The sequence below is a fragment of the Dermacentor albipictus genome, chromosome 6 (genome assembly GCF_038994185.2).
Source record: "Dermacentor albipictus isolate Rhodes 1998 colony chromosome 6, USDA_Dalb.pri_finalv2, whole genome shotgun sequence".
NCBI classification, from domain to species: Eukaryota; Metazoa; Arthropoda; class Arachnida; order Ixodida; family Ixodidae; genus Dermacentor; species Dermacentor albipictus.
Window position 1 is genome coordinate 1,307,035 of NC_091826.1, and position 20,338 is coordinate 1,327,372.

At 47.0% G+C, this 20,338-nt stretch overlaps 1 protein-coding gene across 3 annotated transcripts in view; it reads right to left on the bottom strand.

The window, feature by feature from the left end:
* LOC139060739 (stromal membrane-associated protein 1) overlaps positions 1–20,338 on the bottom strand; it is a 208,475-nt gene that overhangs the window by 99,241 nt on the left and 88,896 nt on the right. The window lies entirely within an intron of this gene.

A 20,338-nucleotide genomic window follows, 5' to 3' on the forward strand; every position in this document is an offset into this window, starting at 1 on the left:
CACAGTATTGAGGAACGAGTATGATTGACCATCTGCTTATACTGCCAATCTATGGTTCCACAAGACCTGCTTCCCTACATCCCTCCCCCTTCTTCACATGGTCCTATCTCAGCTTCATCACTATCAGCCTATTTTAAGTTCACTGCACGACAAAAGCCCTCTCCCAGAAACAGATCTAACTAGTTTCACTACACCATCAAAAAGCACACCAGTAATAGTGAGCTCTTCTGAAATGTCCACAATCGCTGGGTTCTTCCTGCCACCTTTTAAAACCAAGTGCTTGTGGGCACAATTTCAAAATTGATGTTTTTGACTGCCTAGTAAAAAAATACAATTGAAAAAACACTTAATAAGACCCTCTTGAGCATATTTCTACAGCATCAAAGCATTACTGAATTTAATTGCGTTGAATAGTAAAAAAATATGGGGAATTTCATGATGATTAAATCGTCATCGGCACCAAAAGGCACACATTATCAGAAGTTGACCAGTCATTGACAGTTAAGGGGTTAAAAGCCTGGAGGGCGGTGCGCATATGTGGTTTCAAAACTGTGAGGAGCAACTGATGTTGTGGGGAGAGTTCCGCCATCGGCTACTGGGCACCTGCACCAGTGCTGACCGCCGTGAATGACCGGAACAAGCGATCCACGCAGACGTCCAGCTTCCCAGTGAAAGTATTACCGCGTTCGTCAAAGATATGACGCGCCTCTTCAGACAAGCAGACTCACGAATGAACGAGGACAAGTTGAGTCACTTGATGTGAATGAAGGAGCAGCTCTTCACTGGTCTTGTGTGGAGCCCTCTGAAGACTGTCGCTGAATTTTTATCCGAGGCTGTTATACGGAGAAGATGCTTCAGCATCGATCAAACTTTTACGAGTGGCAAGTGAATGTGAAACCACTACTGCCATTTTCACGGCCATTGGAAGCAACTATGACAACCTTCAAAAACTCATTCGCACTGTTGTGTGCAAAGAGATACAGAAGCTTTGCAGCATGCCACAAGCTATGGTAAGCTCCACTGAGAATGTTATAAAAGGTGAGGTGCACCATGTGCTCCAGTCCACCTCTTTCTTTTTGCTAACACCGTGCCTGCAATGACTGAATGCTGCCCTGTGACCTACGCAGAAGCCTTGAGACATCCGGCTTCATCTCCCCCGCTGTTTGTTCGTGCCACTGACCCAGTTGCACTTTCACCAGCCCAACCAGTACAGTACATTGAAAAACAACGCACGCCTCCAGCGTTTCCCCATGCTGCTCCCGCGCTTGTGCTTCAGCCGGAGCAACCGGTACATTACGCCAGTGATCAAAGCATGTCTCCTTACAAGTTGGATGTTTGGCGTGCACCGCAACACCGTCCTCTGTGCATTCACTGTGGTGAGGCAAATCATCTGTACTGCCAGTACCCATACCAACCCCGCAGGTTGAGGGCTTTTTTTGCGTATTCGCCACCACCCCGACTTGGCCAACAAGCTCGGGACAATGAAGACTATCTGGTCCAACAGTGCATGCCACTGCCTACCAGGCGGCAGTCACGCTCACCGTTGTCAAGGTGATCTTCATCACTGCTCCAGCGATAATTGAGCGCATGATCACGAAGTCCCCGCCCGGAAAACTAACCACAGCTATTTTGGGGGGTGAGGCCACTGGCAGTAGACGTGCTGAAGTCCCCAAATCGACAAGAACAAGGAAGAGTAGAAATCCGACATCAACTGTAGCTGAATAGAATGAACGACTTTTGCTTGACATACCAGTGGTGATCAACGGTCATGCAGTAGGCGCTTTAGTAGATCCCGGAGCAAACTATTCTATCTTAAGCAGGAAGATGGCAACGTTTCTAAATGGCATGACTCGCAGATTCAGACCACTGGTCATCACGTTGTCACCCCACTGGGAACCCCCATGACAAGAGTTCAAATTCAAGGATCGATGTTCATAGCGATCTGCCTTGTCTTACGTGAATGTTCCCACAACGTTATTCTGAGGGTTGACTTTCTGCAGGAATACAGCACTATTATTGACCTACAAGGAGGTGTAATCACCTTCTCAGCTGACCAAGCAATCAACGGCACGACTGCAAGCGATATGACGACGTGTCTCGTCTTTCTGCCAGAATTGAAATGCTTCCATTTCCTAGTTGAAGGGACCTGCAGTGGAATGTGCAAAAGTGAAGTGGTCACAGAAAGTAACTAGTCACATCTACTGATGCAAGGTGTTTGTATCGCTAGGAGTGTCCTATAGCTTTTTGATGGCCGATCTCAACTGCTTGTCAACAATTTTAGTAACAAGCATCGACACATTTCCAGTGGTACTTCAATAGTGTTTGGAGACGAAAAAGCGAATGTGGCTGAATATTTTGACCCTGAAGCAGTGGGATGACAAGTCAATGGGCAACATCAAGATTATTACGAGCTATCGAAAGACAACCAGGCAGCACTGCGCAAGCTCTTGTTTGAATCTCAGATGTGCTTCGCAAGTTCGCCTAAGGTATGGCCCGTTTCAATTACAAGACACAGGATCATCACGTGTGATGATGCATGCCCAATACAAGGAGGCCCAATACGCCAGCAGCCCTACCACGTGTCGGCAAAAAAATTTGAAGCAATTTGTATGCAAGTACAATAGATGCTTAAGACGGCATTATTGAATCTTTCAACAGCTTACAGTCATCTCCAGTTGATAAAATGCGGTGTGTCCAGTATCGTTTGTTACCCGATTTGAAAAGCGGGTACTGGCAGATCAAGGTAGACGAATGAGACCATGAAAAAAAAAACTGCCTTTGTGACTCCCGAAAGCCACTACGAATTTCCAGTGCTTCCTTTCAGTTTATGTTCAGCCCCAGCAACTTTCCAGCAAATGATGGACACTGTTGCTGCTGGACTGAAGTGGTAGAATTGTCTTGTGTATCTTAATGACGTAGTATTTCTTTTCTGAAAGATCTGAGCAACATATTTGTCAGCTGCGGAATTTGCTAGAAGCACTCTGATCGGCTGATCTCTCAATTAAGTAACACTTTGGCTATGCTCTAGGAGCTTAAGTTTTTCAGACATGTCATAAGCACCAGAGGAGTCAGACCCGATACCAACAAGCTTGCCGCTGTAGCAGCATTTCCTCTTCCTGCCAACAAGAAGGCCATGCGGCGTTTCTTGGGCTTGTGTGCGCATTATCGTCATTTCATTGAAAACTTTTCAAAAATAGTGAAACCCCTGGCTCGCCTTACAAGGGATGACATGACATTTCCCTGGATGAATGAGCAACAGGCAGCATTTCGTGAACTACGACAATGCATACAGTCAGCACCCCTCCTTGCACATTTTGATGACAAGGCTGACACCAAAGTCCATTCTGATGCCAGTAACACCAGTCTTGGTGCACTACTCGTTCAATGTCAAGAAGGCATTGAAAGAGTAATAGTTTATGCCAGCTGCTCACTATCATGCACCGGGGCGAACTACTCCACCCCAGAAGAGTGTCTTACGGCCACGTGGGTGATCACAAAGTTTCACCCTTATCTCTTGGTCATCCCTTCAAAGTGGTGATAGACCACCATGCTCTCTCTGTATTTGTTGGCTAACATTCGTAACCCTTCAGGATGACCAGCACGGTGAAGCTTGCAGCTACAGGAATTTGACATCACTATCGTTTATAAATCTGGTTGCAAGCACTAAGTCGCCGATATACTGTCATGTGCACCCACCACATCTGTCAGTTGTGAGTCAGAGGAAAATGATGGCTTCCTGGGTGCCATTACCGCATCAGACTTGATCAACAACAACAACAACAACAACAACAACAACAACAACAACAACAACAACAATAATAATAATAATAATAATAATGTTTATTTCCCATCAAGCAAGATGGAGGAGGCTGCAGGTAAAAGCTGCACGAACAAACGGCAGCTTGACAGGAGCCTGCAGTCCCCTCTACAAGGCGGCAGTAAAAAGGGTTACAGAAAAGAACATCCAAAACATACATAGGCACCGAAATGGACACTGGGAATGAAAAAAAAATAATCCAATGAGAAAGATGAGATACCTTATACATAGTGTTGTCGTATTGCAGCAATAGTTATTTTTAAAATATCAGTGGAAGTTTTGTTGTAATTATTCAGGAGAGTGGGCAGGGTGAAGGAAAGTTTTCCTGTAGAGTAGTTAGCTCGAGGGGTTATAGCATTCCATTTTTCTTTGTGCCGGATAATGTGTATGGAAATGTTCTCTTTTAGTGATGAAAACTCGGATAGAAACGTTCTATTTTCAAATACTTCGGGAGGGACGACGACGACAAAGTTTCCCTGCTAAGGTGGCTGCTCACCGCTCCTGTGAAAAATCTCGCCTTCCGCGTAAATACGTTCCATACATCAAGAGATTGGACCCCAAGACATCTGAGAACGCTGCGGACGCTTGGGCGCAGTCTGGTTTTTTGACATTCAGCGAATGTCACTCCATCGGCCCTGCAGCTGAATTGTCCACCGGGACTAGGCCTAGTGCCTCCGGTGACGCGCTGGTGGCGGTAGATTCGCCGGCGCCGCTCGTCACGACGGCATTTCCGGCCGCGCAATTGACACCTGAGCCTGGATCACAGATCCTGGTTCCTGCTCCAAGTCCTTCGGCTACAGCCCACCCATCGCCTTCCCAAAATGCACATCAGACCATGAGTGATCTGCCCTCAGGGCGGAGCCCAGCAATGGCTTCCCAGACACCGATCGGGAATGGGGCTCCAGTTGTGCGTGACGAAACGAGTACCCCTATGGACTTGTCTTCTGCGATACCATCTGTGCCGTCGGCCTCCCGTGGTTCTCAGAAGCGTCCTTCGGAGCAATCTGCACCAGATTCGAGTTCAGCCAACAGCGGCTCCCAAGGCAAGCGTTCCTGTCTAACGACTGACCACCCAGTTGTGTCGACACCGGGCGCGGTTTGCTATAAAGCAACCATTAAAGCTCTGGCCCCCACAAGCCTCACGGAGATTCCGAACAGGATTATTCAGGCGAATCTAGACGCTTGTCTTGGCACCACAGGCTTCCGCGGCTTCACAGCCAGGAAGAAGTCAAATACCATCGCTGTGTGGCTCCCGACATTGGCTGCTGTCGAGCGTTTGCAAACGCTTCAACGTCTCTTGATAACAAGCGAAGTCACCGTGCCAGTCCACGTGTACCTGGTAGAGGGCTCGGATTTACAGCGCTGTGTCGTTTACAACGTTGACCCTGGCGAGGACCAGACTGCTCTCCAGCGTGAGCTCTACTGTCCTACTCACCGTGTCATTCAAGCGCGTTACATGGGAAAGGGGCGCTCTTGCATCGTCACCTTGCAGGGCCCACCAACTCCCCCAGCCCGCCTGTACTACTATGGCTGCATTATACGACCTCGGCCATATAGACCCAGTGTCGTCCATTGCTACAACTGTTTCCGACCAGGCCACATGCGCCGATCCTGTCCATTTACAGCGCCAGATGAAGCTGTACTAGCTGGCGCAGTGTCCTACCGATGTGGACTCTGCAAAACTGACGACCACGAGATCACTTCTCCAACTTGTCCCACAAAGCAAAAGGCCACTCAGAAGGTTCGTCGCGGAATTCATAAGCAATGGCCTCAGCATGCTGCAACACAACCAGTGCCGACATCTAACAGGTTTGCGGCGCTCCAGTGGGATGACGACGACTGGCCAGAGCTGTACGAGCCCGACCCGCCTGCACCCCATTCCCAACAGACTTACAGTGACAAAGTTCGCAAAGACCGCCATCGCCCGCTGGTTACACAGAAGCAGAGCGGGCCGGAACATCCGCATGATGATATGACAGCAGTTGACAATCAAATTGCCCGACTTTTAGCGGAGGTATCCAAGCTCCGACAGCACCGTGACATACTTGCGCGTCGGCGACATGCAGTAGAATCTCACACCACTACAACTATCGATTCCGCTGCATCATCGTCTCTGTCACGCCCTGCTGTATCGGTCGCAGAGTCTACCAGGTCTTCAGCTCCATTGCCGGATAACTCTACAACATCCCTTTTGCAGTTCATGGTCAGCCAGTTATCCAACCTGACATCTGTGATTTTGGAACGGCTGGACTCGTAATCAAATGGCGGGCACAGGTGTTTGTGGCGTCCTTCAGTGGAACTGTAGAGGGCTCTCCACGAAAGTGGGGGAGCTTAAATCCCGTCTACGTATGAACAAGCTGCAGGTGTGGGCCCTGTTACTACAAGAGACCAATGCCTTGCCTGCCATTCCGGGCTTCAGTGGATACGTGTTTCCTTCGATGAGTGATCGTCGCGTGCACACAGCTGCCCCTCCAGGAAAGGCGGCAGTGTATGTTGATACGCGCTATCCTCAGGTCTGCCTTTCTCTTGAAAACTGGTGTAATTCATATCAGGAGGTAGTGGCAGTAGCTGTGAAGTTACCCAAGGCAACTGTTGTGGTAGTGTCATACTACATAAGACCAGCTGGTGGCTCTTCTTCAAGAATTAATCTGGGCTGGTTAGTGAATGTCCGTCGCCAATACCCAGTGTGTCCTATTTTAGTTGGTGGTGATTTCAACGCCCCTCACCCAGATTGGGGGTACCCTACTTCTAGCCCTCGAGGCAGGCGTGTGCGGGACGCCTTCGCGGATGCGTTGTTTGTACAACTGAACCATCCCAATTCAGCAACGCGGGCTGTGCCTCAAGCTCGACGTACAACATACGCACCGGATCTTACGTGGTGGTCGGTTCCCGGCACTCCCACTTGGCACCTGGAGCCCGACTGCTGGGGTAGTGACCACCACCCTATCATCATCGGCCTTCATCCGTCGAAGGCCCGCCGATTGCGCCGCAAGTGTTCTGTGGTCAACTGGGACACCTTTCGCTCCGTTCTCCAAGATACCTCTGTGGACTCGTCACCCCTACTTGTTGACCGTATACAAAGCGTGCTCAATGAAGCTACAACCATCAGCTGGGTAGAAGTCGATCGACCGGCACCGGATATCGGCCTGCTCAACTTGTGGGCTGCTCGCAGACAAGCTGAGCTGGCAGCATCCCGAGACCCCACTTCTGCACAAGCACGTACAAGACTGAATTTACTTACTGCTAAGGCCCGCAGATATGAACGCGACCTCTCGCGGAGGCATTGGCATACGTGGTGTGAGCGGTTTTCATCCAAGACATCGAATGCTGCTCTCTGGCGAACGTTCCGTGCCATGGAGCATGGTTGCCACCGTCCAGACGCGGCAGCCACAGCCTGCTTCGCTGCTGGCTTGTCGCCGGATGATTTCGCCAGAGAAGCAGCCCGGAAGTTTTTCCCGCAGTACGACATGTTGCCTCAAACAGCCAATGGTGCTTCCTTGGCAGGTATTCCGACACATATCGACAGGTTACCATCTACAGAAGACTCCGAGGGGATTGCAAGCTCTTTCACCATGCCTGAGTTGCTTGCAGCGATAGATGGTACCAGTCGCAAAACAGCACCTGGTCCAGACTCTATTACTTATGAGGTCTACAAGAACCTGAGTTCCGCTGTGCTGCCTCAACTCCTCGACACCATTAACAAGGTATGGATAGATGGCGTTGTCCCTTCAGGCTGGAAATCAGCTATTGTGATCCCGATTCCGAAACCAAACAACCCTCCGACTGACCTTGGCAACTTCCGACCCATTTCTCTAACGTCAACGTTGTGCAAGCTTGCTGAGAAAATGCTAGCCACACGACTGTCATGGTGGCTAGAGCACCACGGTTTCTACCACCCTGCTCAAATTGGTTTTCGTCCATCCATAGGTACTGAAGATGGGCTGGCTGTTTTGGCATCCTCGGTTTTATCATCAACTCGAAGCCACAGTCTCCGTACTGTCCTCGCAATGGACGTCGAAAAGGCGTATGATAACATCAGTCATGCTGCCATCTTGGCTTCGATTGACATGTTGCATTTTCCGCCTAGAGTACGGAATTTTGTCAAATCTTTCCTTGAAGACCGACATTTTGCAATTCGCCTCAGTGGTGACGCCGTCGGATCATTTGTCCCTCTTCGTGGCATACCCCAGGGATCGGTATTGTCACCCACATTATTCAATATTGCTTTTATCCCGCTTGCATGGCGCTTACACGATGTACCGGACATAAAGTTCTTGTTGTACGCTGACTACATCACGGTATGGAGCACTCATCACGACCTGCAGACTCAAGCGGCTGCCCTTCAATCAGCTTTAGATATCACGGCGACTTACGCTTCTTTGGTCGGCCTTAGGCTTTCCGTCAGCAAATCTGCTTACATGACAGTCGCCAATCGCTGGGGCCGGCGTAAACTATCTGCAACACCCATTCGTCTTCATCTATCCGGAACCCCTCTTCAACAATGTTCAACTATAAAAATTCTGGGTCTGATGGTACACGAGTCGGGACCCGGAATTGCTTGGCTCTCCAGCGCTAAAAAGCAGGCAATTCAGACGTTGGGTCTGATTACGCGCATTGCTCCTAAAACGGGTGGCGCCAGCTCATATGTTGCGCGACAATTGGTGAAGGCGGTAGTGCAACCACGCCTTGTGTATCAAGCCCAATTCCAACATTTGACGAGGGCACAATGGGATCGCCTTGAGGCTGTTAATCGCGAGGCAATGAGGGTCATCACTGCCGTGACTAGGATTTCTACTAGGACTCCTGCCGTGACTAGGATTTCTACGGCGCAATACAAAACTCTTTCCCCAGCAGGCTCGTGATCTTCTGTACAAAAGCTATGTTAGACCCATTTTAGAATATGGATGTACCGTATGGGACCCTCCTACGTGTACCGACCGAGATAAACTTGAGAGAGTTCAGAATATAGCAGCACGGTACGTAATCGGCAACTATGACAGAAACCTTAGTATTACAAGCGCAAAACAAACATTAAAATGGAACACCTTAGAAAAGAGAAGGCAGGCATTACGCTTGAAACTTTTTCACAATATATTTTATGGCCAAATCGGAATAGACCGTAATAAGTATATTCTTCAGCCACATTATATATCCAGACGAACAGATCACGAGCTCAAGGTTAGGGAATACACTTGTAGAACTAAACTTTTCAAAAGCACCTTTTTCCCCAAAACCATTTTAGAATGGAATCGACTGCCTGCTGCTGTAGTTAGTATACTTAATAATGAACATTTAGCAAATGCTCTTTGAAATTTTCTTTATTTTTCAGTATGCAGTAATTGCAGAGTTTGCTATCATTATATAGTGCCTTATTACTTAATTCTATGATGCCGTTTCCTGCGTGCTGTACATTGATATCCTGATGTACCATTTTTGTCATGTCATTTTTGCGTTTTTTTTTCTCTTTCATTGTATTGTATAGCATAATACTGTTTATTCGATGCCATAAGCTGCTTACATTGATGTATGTAACCCCCCCACTGTAATGCCTAAATGGCGCTGTGGGTATGAGAGTAAATAAATAAAAATCACTTGCCTTCCCCGCATCACCCCGATCGTGGCTCTCCAAGAAAATGCCCAGCTCAACACACTAGATGAGCTGGTGCAGCAGCGACGTCATGCTCGCACGCTTAAGGCCAGCCTTTCACACGCAACGAGTGCTCTCAGGGCTTACGCTTTCTCGAACTCGCTTCTACCACCACCATCGCCAGTTCTTCCTCCGTGGAGTTTTGTACAGCTGAGTGATAACAAGCCAACTGATATACGTCGTCCGACATCAACTCACGCGGCGGCGTCGCTTAGTGACCGAATTATAGCTCAAGATGCCCACCTGCCGCTTGGCTCCATCGTCCTTTACGTTGATGCAAGCATTCAGGACTGTGAAACAACCACTGCAATTTATTGCCCATGCGCACCTACCCTTAATAAGACGACCCGGTTTCAAATCCAAGAACCTCCTTCCTCCTTCTGTGCTGAGCTCCTAGCTGTCCGAGAAGCGTTGTACTCTGTGACCGCCTTTCCCATGGTCCCCACGGCCCGCATCGTCATCCGCACTGATGCCCTCCAGGTGACGCGGCTTCTGCGACGCGTCAGTCGCAGCCCTAACATATGCCAACAGATCCATCTTCTGGCGGCACGCATCCCGCAGCCAATATCTGTCGAGTGGATCCCACGCGACCTTCTAAGCTTTCAAAGCCGTGTGGATTCTACGACCCGTCTAGCGACCTCACCATTGTCACTGCCTCAACTCTTTCCCCTAGACGATGCCACCCTCCTTTTATCAAGAAAGGAGCACCTCCGGCGCCGCACACGTGCTCTCATACCTCTGTGTGCGGTAAACCTCCCCCGTGGTCTTACCCGTGCAGAGGAGGTTGCGCTTCGGAGGATCCGGGTCGGAGTTGCCCTCACTCCTGCCGTGACTAGGAAGTGGCCGCACTTTCGCCCGTTATATTCTCGTCCTGAGTGTCCACTCTGCAAGTCGGGAAATGCTGAAGCCGACATCCACCACCTGCTGTGGGTTTGCCCTGCACTGAAACCGACGAGGCTCCGGCACCTCGCAGCAGCGGGACTCTCGCCGCATAATCTAAGCGATTACACTGCTTGGACGCAGGGACCACATTATCGATCCCTCTTCGACTACATTAGATCAGCAAATCTTTTTTAATTCATTTAATCATCCTTATTCACCACCATCCCATACCCCTGTATGCCCTGAGGCATTTACACTCGCATTAAAAAAAAAAAAAAACTTCGTGTTTGAAGGCTAGTGTTAGCTTATAGTCAAAGATTTTTTACTGGTATAATGTTTGTTTTTTGAAAAAAACTGTATGGCTGTTATATGGTAAGTCATAAAGCAGTCTGACCATTTTTTTTTGGAGGACAAAAAGTTTCTGTAAGTTAGTTTGAGTAGTTGTTCCCCAAACCAATAAACAGTAATTTAGATGAGAGTAAAAAAGCGAATTACAGAGAAGAATTTTGACCTCGAATGGCAGGTAAGAATGGCAGGATAAGATGCCAACTACACGAGTTAACTTTGTCAAAACAGTGTCAATGTGGTTATCCCAAAGCATATTATCGGAAAGAGTTACGCCAAGGATTTTAATCTGATCAGTTATTTGTAGTGATTCGCCCCCATATGTTAAGTTTGCTGGAGCGTTGAACTGTTTCGATTTCGGCCTAAATATAACAGCTTTTGTTTTGTTAACATTGATTTTCAGCTGGTTTGCTATTGACCATTTTTTGAGGTTTATAAGGAAGGAGTTTGCTGCACTTACCAGTTAACAATTAGGAGCTGTTATAAAAATACTGGCGTCATCCGCATATAAAATATATTTTGATTTTGTACAGATATTTGGAAGGTCGTTGATGTAAATATTAAAGAGCTGTGGACCCAGAATGCTCCCTTGGAGAACACCTCTAATAATAGATTTTAAGTCAGATTGATATGATTCAATTTTTACAAGCTGCTGCCGGTAACTAAGGTATGACCGAATTAGTTGTAGGAAATGTCCGCGGATTCCATATATTTCAAGTTTTTTAAGTAGTGTACAGTGATGAATACAGTCAAAGGCTTTAGAGAAATCCACATAAATACCCAGTACTAACATTTGTTTTTAAAAATGTGATAAAATAAATTCTTTTTGTTCAAGTAAAGCCATTTCAGTAGATTTGTTTTTACTGAATTCAAACTGTGCAGGTGAGATTAAATTGTGTTTATCAAGGAAGCTGGACATTCGAATGTGGATAACATTCTCCAATCCCTTAGAGAATATGGGTAGTACAGAAATTGGTCGATAATTACCCATGTCATTCGCATCACCCTTTTTGAACAGTACAGTCACTTTTGCAATTTGCATTCTTTTCGGAAATAAGGCGCTCGACAAGCAGATGTTAAAAATGTAAGTTATATAGGGGCACAGAATGTCAAGAACATATCTAATAGGACGAATTTGCATAAGTTCTGCATCACAGCTTGGACTATTTTTAAGAGAGGAAAAAACTGACATCACCTTGGATACAGTTACTGGACTGAGAAAAGCGCAACGTTGGTTGTGAGCAGGCATGAAGTCGATGAATTCATTGAGTACTCCACAATCAGAATACTGAAGGAAGTGATCATTAAAGGAATTGGCAAGTGCGTTGCCGCTTACTTCTCTGCCATCCAATGACAATTTCCAGATACCTGGTGTCGATTTTCTAGGCCTTATAAAGGTATTTAGTTTTTTCCACAGCTGATCACTTTTGTATAGACAACTAACGAATTCAGAGTAAAGGTAACGAGATCTGCTCGTTCTAATCTCCTTGCTTAGCTTATTTCGATATGTTTTATATTTCTTGAGAAGATTCGGATCTTTTGTTTTAACAAAACTATGGTAAAGCGAGTTCTTGTAGTTAATTTTGCTGCGCAGTGCGGGTGTAATCCAGGGCTTACGAATATTTCTACCCAGGGTGAACATTTTTAGCAGGAAATGTTTCTTATAAATCTCCGTTATTTTATTAATAAACCTGTTGTATGTTCATCAGCATTTTCTATTTCCAGAAGCCATTCAAAGTCAGACTGCAGTAATTCGTTTCTAAAACTGTCGAGACCAGCCTTCGTAATGGTTTGACAAACAATGCGCTGTCGGATTTTACGGGCTTCCAAATTGCGTTTCTGTATCATGAAAATTATCGGGAGGTGATCACTAAGATTGGATGATACAACTGCCGTCGTGATGTTCGTTTTGTCAATGTTTGTTTATGAAAAGGTCAAGTAATGTTTCACAGTCTTTTGTTACTCTTGTGGGTAATGTAATTGTATTCTCACACCCATTTGAGATAATGAGCGTTTCCATAGCTTTTTGCAGATTAGTATTTGCCAGCATATCAATATTAAAATCACCACCCCAAATCACATAGTAACCATTGTTAGAAATGAAATCCAGGAATTGCTCATAAAAGTGAAAGAAGTTCGGAGCATTTCCATCAGGAGGCCGATAGCAAACAGAAAATACGTGTTTGTTCACACGTGCTGATCAGACGACAGTATGACCATGCCGATTTTTGACCTATCATCAATCACCCTACAACCATAATATGCTACCTATGTCGCGTGTTGACGTCCTTTTGTCTACGAGACAATGTGCTGTATAAGAAAAGCCCTGTTTGAATGACCAAGTCTACTTCGTGATGGTTCCAAATGACTTGAGAGACAATGTTCTTTTCACTTGCCATGACGTGCCCACATCTGACCACTTGCACTCCTCACAAATATTTGCCAGATTGCACGCAATGTATTACTGGCCCGGGCTTTAGACAGGCATCAAACACTATTTCAAAGCCGACTCGGTTGTCGTTACCCACTGAACCACCTCATAAGCCATTCGACCAAGTTGGCATGGACATTCAGGGCTTTTCTTCTATCAACCAATGGCAACAAACGGGTGATCATCGCGACTGACTAATCTGTTATACCAAGACAGGAATGAAGGAAACCACGTTTATTCTAAATTAGAATGCACCAAGGGTGCTGCGGTGGAAAGGGAGGGGGTATTATTGCAAGAGGAGAAGGGTGAGGCTGCCTCTGTTTTATTAACGAACGTCCTGGAGGCAGCTAAGTGGGGGCCGCATGACTCTAGTGGCTGTCGTAGAGACGATCGCCGACCAAGACAGGAGCGCTCCCGCAAACCACGGCTTCCGCGGTAGTGCAATTCCTTGTGTCGCATCGTACTGCATCATGGTACCACTTCCACCATAATCACAGACAGAGGGACGGCATTCCCAGCACAGCTCATCGATGAAAATTTTCAACTGAGCAATGCCAGGCATTGAAAGACGACTGCTTACCGTCCACAGTACAATGAACTTACAGAGAGACACCAGCCACCTAACTACTGATGCTAAAGAATTTCCTGACTGTGCTGAGGAAGCTCGCCAGCTCGCACCTGTACACAATGTTCAGTAACAGCACATAGATGCACGACATTATAATGCCTTTGCTGTACTTTCGACTTTCCTATAGCTGTAGCTGTGGTCTACGTGTAAACATCTACCTTGAAGATGTTTTTTCTCCTTCTTACACCATTTCTGAACCACTGAGCCAATGCTCTCTTCGAGGAAGGGAGAAAACGCCACCTGCAGTGGCGGGCACAGTGAAAGGCAGGCAAGGACTAGAAGAAAGTGTACACGCTACCCACCTCGCTCTGTAGCCAGGTTCCACTGATGTGTTTTTCAGGAGCCTGCTGCTCTCAATATATGCCACCAGTTCCTTTTCAGTATACGTGACAACACAAGCTAAATTATTTAGTGCGATGTGTATAGCACGTCAGTTTGCAGGCCTGTCGACATTGCTTACACAAATCTCACAAGTGCTTGATGCGCATTTGTGCATAGCCTGCGGTTTGTGTGTGTGCAGACATGCAATGACCCATGCTTTTGGTTTTATCAATTTTAATATATTTAGCACTTATTGCTACTCTGTCTTCACCCAGACTGCATTTCTCAAGGTCTGCATCATTCAATAAAACAATTGAAATTGTTTACCTGGCTTGAACTTGACAGGCAGCGGAACTCTACGTCTCCACAGAACCTCACTTCTGCAACGGCTGGGTGCCCTTACAATGGTTTATGCGTGTGCCGAAGAGACAAACATTGAGTGCTTCACTGAATGATGAAGATTTAAAAAATGCAACTTTGCTGCGAAATTTCAGTAAGAACAGGAAAGGGGCATGCCATAAGTATGCTTTTATACAGTTAAACCCTGAACTGCACTATAACAAAGGATTTAACTTTTTATACCTGGTCCATAGACACCATGTATTTTGAACCTCAGTATAACGAAGGGTCGTTACACGCAATTTACATATGTTTTTACATGATTTCAACATAAAATTTCACTGCTGCGACAAAGGAATGTTGATGCCAGGAATGGAAACTGCTGCAGATGCATATGGTTAAAGGGCTGAATTACATGTTGTTCCTTGCAAGCCCACCTCTCAAATCGCACGCCGTGCGACGCATCGAAGCAGAGCAGTGTCCTCCTCAGTAGCGAGAAATTCAGTTGGTACCGGCCTCCGAAATCTCCCAGTGCACGCCGCCTGATTTTGCAGGTTATAACTGGAGAGTGTGGTGTTGGCACATTGTATTATGCATTCGTATCAACGCATTCCACATCATGCATAGTTCTGTATCCAGTGCATCATCCTTTCTAGTGCATCAGCACTGGATATGGTGTTTCTTTTTTGGCCGATTATTCCTGCCACATGTGGCAATATTAGTGAAACATGCTCGATTAGCAGTGCTAGCAGAAAACAAGATTGTCTTGTTGTCATGTTTCATATGAAGAGCAATTGCGATAAGATCCCATGGCACCATGAGTGAGTGCACTATGCTGCGAGCCCAAGAAAAAAATCACGAAAGGCAAAGAAGGAGGGGTGAGCACATGGCAACATTATATGCAGCCCATGCATCCTGTCTTGGAGGTAATTTGTGGTAGGTGCAAAAGCTGGGCAAGTCGAGATGGCTGGTGGCTTCACTCGAGTTTCGGAGATACACTGAAACAAGAGGCTCTTCATCACGCCAGCGTTAGGGCAGGAAGCATTCACAGAGACCAAGTAAGATCGGTTCTTGTTTGTGTGTGCATCCCACCATGGTTGTTAATTTCATTAGTAAGCAAATGTTTACTGCAATCTATACAGCCTCTAAAATTACGAACCCTTGCGCAGTTGTCCAGTTCTTTGCTATTGTTATCTATAGTTCACCTCTCAAACGAAACTGGGACTTTCACTGGTTGAAATTTTAGATGCCGTACTGGATCTTGCTCGATTTCTCAAACACGACACATGAGCACAATGTTGCAAATTTACAAAAAACATGCTGGTCGAGAACAAAGTGTTCTCGCCCATCATTTCGCTTTTAGGCAATCTTTAAGTGAAGCTTTTCTTGCAGTATCAAGTGAGTTTTGATGCTACATTATGTGGCCTGTGTAGAGAGCGTTCCGCTGACAGATTAATCTCAGGCAACACTATCAGCCCCGACGGCGAAGTGGAAGCAAAAGCTTGGCATGCTTCACTTTATGCCTGCAATGTGAAGATATCGTTACGAGCTACCTCCTTGGACAAACGAATAAGACGACGATGGCTGGGTCATTGCACGTGTTCAGCCATCTTGGCCATCCCTGTAAATCGTCTACTTATATTGATGCTTTGCTTTCATCTATTGGATGCCCCATCACACATTGGTGGAGTTGCGGGGTACTCTTACCACACGATGGAGCTTCGAAGCGGTAGGCACTGCGATGCGACCACCATGGCAGAGCTGGAATCTGCGTCTGCCCCGCAGACTACGATTGCTTTAGTTCACTCTCGAGACCTTGGAACATTCAACGGGACTGATGACACAGACGTTGAGGAGTGGCTGACAATACGAACGGGTGAGCGATCACACTCACTGGGACCTGACGGTCACGCTGACCAATGCGGTCTGCTATCTGAGTGGAAGAGCAAAGTTGTGGTTTGACAATCGCGAGGCTGAACTTGGGAGCTGGGATACATTTAAGCAAAAGCTCTGCGACCTGTATGGTAAGGCTTCCAGTTGCAAAATCGCTGCGAAGAAACCGCTGTCAACTCGAGCCCAAACGTCCACGGAGTCGTACTTGCCGTACATACAGGATGTGCTGGCATCTGATAAGGTTGGCCACGTTACGAGAGACATGAGGAACCCTGCGAGACTTATTATGAAATAGCCCATCGGTATCGCTTGAGGCGTCGCGTGCTCCCACCACCGGCCAAGCAACTCGACAAAATGAAGCGGTCGCGTTTCGGCGACTTCAGACAAATACATACCCACACCCAAAATACATTAACAAAATCACAGGGGGCAGGGAAAGCGACAAATGTAGGCTCTGTTCAGAAACAGGAACACTCGCACACATAATGTGGGAATGCACCTCGCTTTCGTTCTCTCATCCCCCTCGTCAGCAGCGAGACTGACTGGACAGCCTGGCTCAGTTCCGGGGACGTCGACCGACAACTTGAACTGGTGGACTGGGCGGAAAAGGCCAAGCAGGCCCAGGGCCTTACTTGAGCCCTAACCCTAAGCCACGTCCCTCTTTACCCCTCCCCCTTTCAATAAAGTATATCACCACCATGAAGGCGATAACGAACGATGCATTCAATCTGTTTGTGTGCATAAATTGTGCTATCATCGGTACCGTGATCGAGAAGTGCCAGCGCTTCAAGCAGGCCAAGAGCCATCATATTGAACGACCATTCGCCTGGCTTCCCAACACGGCTGCAATGTCTTCATGTACAGAGCAGCCGCCAACTCGCCTTTCACCGCCTTCAGCCAAACTGACGAGGATTCTCCACTGCAAAATCGAAGCGATGGCTCCAGCTGGCCTCTTTGTCAGTTCTAACACCAGCGACTCAAACGCACCAGCGGTTTCACTCGTTCAAGCCATCGTGCAAAACACAGCAAATCTCGAGTTTCACGCTGCTTGCACCATGAACAGTCATGCATCCACTTCTGGGACCCCAACATCGTTCCCTAGTTATCAAAAGTTCGTGCCACGATCTTGGAACCCTACTGATTGGAGAATTGAAGACGATCAACCTATTTGCTTTAACTGCCGCCGTGTTGGGCACATTGCTTGCTATTGTAACAATGGCTGGTCGTTCCTGCAACCTACTCCATCTTTTGCCCATGGTCGCTGCCTAGATCCCGGATCTTTCGAGTCACCATCTGTGACAAACCCATACAATCCTTATGCTGCCTTAACATGGTCCAGCAACTAGCCGTCACCTACAGGTCACCAGTGGCGTTCGCGACCTCTCCGCTGTTTGTCCTCCCGCTCCCCACCACCTTGCTGCGCCATGTCGCTGAGCAACCATGGCTCTTTCACTCCGGAAAACTAAATGACGTAGTGGCCGGAGGTAACACTGCATCAACAACTTCGCCCCAAAACCCTCTAGTTACTCTGCCGATTCGACAAAGCATGCTGGACATTGACATTGATGGCGTGACCATCTGTGCAGTTGTTGGCACTGGTGCTCATATTTCTGGAATGAGCTCTGATCTTTGCCATTGCCTAAAGAAGGTGGTCAAACACCTGCTGTATCCCGCATTGTAAGAGTGGCCGATAGAAGAACTCTCACCGTCCTTGGAATGCGCACCGCCCACATCACCATCACCGGTCACCCAAGTTCTGTTTTATTTGCCATTCTTGAGCAATGTCCTTATGATGCTATACTTGGTATGTCATAAGACAACAAACATTGACACCAAGGACATGTGTTGGGCACATTGCTTGCTATTGTAACAATGGCTGGTCGTTCCTGCAACCTACTCCATCCTTTGACCATGGTCGCTGCCTAGATCGCGGACCTTTTGAGTCACCACCTGTGGCGAACCCATACAATCCTTATGCTTATGCATTAATTTATCGTTTCTTTATTTTCATTTATTAAGCACAAGTAATTTCCCCTATGTTGTCCTTGGTGTCAATGTTTGTTAGCTTCTCATGATATGACTAATAAAAATCGGGCTCCTCGATTAACCCCCTTCCTTCTCGTATATTTGGTATGGACTTTCTAACAACTTATTCTACTCTAATTGACTGTGCGACTGGACCCTTGCAGCTCGAACTACCTCATCTAGCCAATGTTCCAACCATATCTTCAGCCTGTCTCTGCTCTCTAGACTATGTGCGCATGTCCCCCCAAGCCGCCATGAATATTTCTATAATCTCAAGCCCACCTGTAGCTGATGGCAATTACATGCTCTCCCCGGTAGCAGACATTCTGCTCACCAGAAGTGTCGCTGTGTCTAGCACCCTTATGACCGTAACCGGCAATCGCATCTGCATTCCCATTTTAAACTTCAGCACCTCTCAGCTGATTCCAGCAGGCATGTCGTTCGCCACCATCACTGCTGCCAAAGAGTGCGAAATTTTCGCTTTGGATCCCTCTTGTCCCTTCAGTTCATCCTTCATTTGTACCACAACCAGTTCGCCTCGTGATGCTTTTGACAGAATTATCCCTGCTGACCTTTCTCCTGCTCAAGCTACTGACCTTTGCCACCTCCTGGAGTCATACCATAACATTTTCGACTTCAACGATCAACCTTTGAGCCAAGCATCTGTTGTCTAGCATCAAATCGACACAAGGGACATGACCTCTACCCGCTGCCGTCCTTATGTTTCCCTCGCCGAACGTGTGTTGATCCAAGGCAAAGTTGACAATATGCTCACAAAAGGAGTTATCGAACCTTCTTCCAGTCCATTGTTGTCCTCTGTGGTGCTAGTCAAAAATAAAGACAGCAACTGGCACTTTTGTGTTGACTACTGACACTAGAAAAACATCACGTGCGAGGACGTATATCCACTGCCCCGAATCGATAATGCCTTCGACTGCATCCACAGAGCCACATACTTTTCCTCTATTGACCTGCGCTCCAGATACTGGCAGATTACTGCTGTTATGCTAGGAGAATGCCAGCAAACTTTAGAGTAGGAAAAAATCGAGAGGCAGACATAGACAAAGAGTCAGGAAGGTAGCTGGACTAACAACTGAACTTTATTCATGAAAACGACGTCCCCGAAGTTTGTACTGAACATGCGCAGGCACAACCAAACAAAAACACGGTCAACACCTTATCTATACACGTCTACAGTTATCAAGCGCGCCATCTGTGTTCCTAACCAAGAAAGAGCTTTTATTTCTTGATAACTGTAGACGTGTATAGATAAGGTGTTGACCGTGTTTTTGTTTGGTTGTGCCTGCGCATGTTCAGTACGAACTTGGGGGACGTCGTTTTCACGAATAAAGTTCAGTTGTTAGTCCAGCCACCTTTCTGTCTCTTTGTCTATGTCTGCCTCTCGATTTTTTCCTACTCTAAAGTTTGCTGGCATTATCCTAGCATAACCATGTACCAACTAGCCCAACAAGCCACTCTCATGAACTCAGATTACTGCCGATTTCATGGAGCGTGGAAAGACTGCGTTCACCACACTAGATGGACTTTACCAGTTCAAAGTTATGCCTTTTGGATTGTGTAACGCCCCTGCAACCTTCAAGTGAATGATTGATTCTCTCCTTAGGGGGCTATGAGTGGTCTATTTGTCTTTGCTACCTAGATAATGTGATTTCTTACGCCTACTTCTGAGAACCACCTGACCCTCCCAGCCATTCTCGATGTGTTTCATTGTGCTGGCCTGCAAAACTTAACTCCTCTAGGTGTTGTTTCGCTCGACATCGCATCACCATTCTTGGTCACCTTGTTAGTGATGGTGGTGTCCAACTTGACCCCGACAAGGTATGTGCCGTCCAAGACTTTCCTGTTCCTCGCTCAGTCAGAGATATCCGGAGCTTTGTCGGCTTGTGCCCTTCTACTGCTCTAGCACAAATTTTTCCGACATTGCCCGGTCACTTACTGACCTACACAACAAGGACATCTCTTTCTTGGAGTTGTGAGCAAATTACTGCG